This window comes from Sminthopsis crassicaudata, chromosome 6, assembly GCF_048593235.1.
Source record: "Sminthopsis crassicaudata isolate SCR6 chromosome 6, ASM4859323v1, whole genome shotgun sequence".
In the NCBI taxonomy this organism is placed as follows: domain Eukaryota; kingdom Metazoa; phylum Chordata; class Mammalia; order Dasyuromorphia; family Dasyuridae; genus Sminthopsis; species Sminthopsis crassicaudata.
Window position 1 is genome coordinate 243173609 of NC_133622.1, and position 2869 is coordinate 243176477.

The 2869-nt window shown below is 38.2% G+C and overlaps 1 pseudogene; it reads left to right on the plus strand.

The window, feature by feature from the left end:
• Positions 1–1038: 1038 nt before the first annotated feature.
• LOC141547539 (putative olfactory receptor 5AK3) lies at positions 1039–2462 on the plus strand (annotated as a pseudogene).
• Positions 2463–2869: the final 407 nt, after the last annotated feature.

Genomic DNA, 2869 nt, shown 5'->3' on the forward strand with positions numbered 1-2869 from the left:
ATCCAAACATTCTAGAGTATAATTTGTAACTATACCCAAAGAAGCATTCAGTCCCCGTTGTCCATAAAATGGTATAGTCCATAATCTAAGGGCTGGTTTTCAGGCTACCCAGACTCTCACCTCATCAAAGCCAAGAAAAAATAGTAGGAGGTCCTGATGTGTGGGGTGAGTCAATAACCCTTCTGCATTCCTGAGCCACTTGCTGGCCTTCAGAGGAAGGACCAAATTAATTCTAAAAGGAAAGAAGTAAAGCATTTTATTCTCAAAAATGGTGCTAAAAAATCACTGCTTATAGAAGCTTCTGCTAAATGAAAATGTGGCTCTCTCTTTTGACCATCTGTGTATGACAGCAGGCATTAGAGTTTAGGGAAAGAGGATTGGCTAGAAGACTCCAGTACCTGGCTTCTACTGCTACCTCTATATAAAACTCATTAGGGGACAGGGAGCAAGGTACCTCTTCCGGTCTGGGATCCTTCAATCTCTAGTAAGATGAGATATTTGGACCAGATGCTCTCTATATTGTCAACTTCTGACCTTTCCATGTTGTCTTTTCTTCCAGAATCAGAATTCTGCTGTTTCCTAACTCTAGCTAATTATGTGATTGGCCCAACATAAGATAGTTTAAAAAAAAAAAAAACATTCCATTCATTTTATTATATAAATTATTTTCTACTATCAGGGAATGGAAGTTCAGATTGATAAGAAAATTATTATTATTGTTATTATTATTATTATTAAGATCATCATTGTGTTTCAGTATTTACCAATATAAAAATCTACCAGGTCAGACTACAGGAGTAGAGCTCAGTGCCCAGGAGGTAGTGCTTAATCCAAACCCATAACATAATATCTGGGGGAATTAAACCGTGTTATATAAACTAGCCTGGTAAAACAAAGTTTAGAATATGAAACATCAAAAAATCAGGATAGAAACTCACTGCTCATTCATTCCTAGTTGTGACTCATGACAAGCTCACCACCACTTTTTGTGACACTTTTCTGTGTATATCTCTTCTGTAGGTGATATCTGTCATAGTCATGACCCAGGAAAACAGCAGCAGAATGACTAAATTCATCCTGCTGGGCTTTACGATCCGACAAGACCTAGAGCATGTCCTGTTCCTTGTGTTTCTGTTTGTCTATGTCCCTTCTGTAGTGGGCAACCTTGGTATGATTCTGATCGTCAAAACCGACTCCCACCCTCGCACTCCCATGTACTTTTTTCTTCAACACTTGGCTTTGTGGACTTCTGTTATATTTCTGCCATCCCTCCCAACATGTTGCAAAACTTCCTGGTGTCAGATGATTTCAGAGAGGCTTGGAGAGACTTACATGAACTGATGCTGAGGGAAATGATTATACATGGCAACAATAAGATGATCAATTCTGATGGACATGACTCTCTTCAACAACGAGATGATTCAAACCAGTTCCATTTGCTCAGTGATGAAGAGAGCCATCTACACCAGAGAGAGAACCACGAGTGTGGAACACAACATAGCATTCTCATTCTCTCTGTTGTTTGCTTGCATTTTGTTTTCTTTTGTAGTTTATTTTCTTCCTTCTTGATCTTCTTTTTCTTATGCAACAAGATAACTGTATAAATATGTATACATCTATTGGATTTAACATATATTTTAACATATTTAACGTATTGGACTATGTGCCATCGAGGGGAGTGGGTGGAGGGAAGGAGGAGAAAATTTGGAACAAAAGGTTTTGCAAGGATCACTGTTGAAAAATTACCCATGCATATGCTTTGTAAATAAAAAGCTTTAAATAAAAAATAACTAATTAATTTTTAAAAACTTCCTAGTGTCCCACAAATCTATCTTATTCTTGGGATAGCTGATCCAATTATTGGTTTATATTACATTTGCTACAGCTGATTGTTACCTTCTTGCAGCCTTGGCCATAGACCGTTATGTGACTATTTGTAACCCCCTACACTACCCAGTGGTCATGTATCAGAAGGTTTGCATCCAGCTTGTTGCTGTGTCTTATTTATAGGATCCCTGAATGCCTCTGTCCATACAGGTTTTACCTTTTCTCTATTCTTCTGTAATTCCAACATCATCAATCATTTTTTCTGCCATGTGCCCTCGATTGTGGCCCTTTCCTATTCAAGTATTGATATCAGTGTCAGGTTATTAATTGTCTGTGTAGGCTTCAACTTGATAAGCACTGTGATGGTTGTGTTCTCCTACATTTAGATCCTGGCTGCCATCTTGAGGGTGAGCTCTGTTGCAGGGAGACACAAGGCCTTCTCCACTTGTGCCTCCCACCTGACAGCTGTCACCATTTACTATGGGACTCTTTCTTACATATATTTACAGCCTTCATCTAGTAAGTCCCAGGAGAATGATCAAATAGCCTCTGGATTTTATGGCATCATCATCCCCTTGATGAATCCCTTGATCTATAGTCTGAAGAACAAGGCGGTCCAAGAGGCCCGAAAGTGATGGCCAGGACTTGCTTAACATGCAAGCCCTGAACTTTCAGGTCCTGCTTTACAGAATCAGCTCAGCAAAGGCCATCATTCTCTCTCATTCTTTCCACAAGATGATAACATATCAGCTAAGTTGGATATGATAAGCCAATGGTACAATTTAGAAAAGCACGTAGGAGTGTTAGAATAACCTTTCCTAATTTAATTAATATTTTTAAAAGTCTCTAACACAGATTGAAGGACCTCCCAATTCTTTGAAATGATAACATTCAATAATCATTGATATAATCATGATCAATTATCAATGCTTATCATCACAGTGACAGTGAGGAAGACAATATTGACAGCTTACATTCTTCCTGCATATGCCATTTTAGCTTTTCACAATTCTACAAAAAGATTGTATAGATATCATAATCT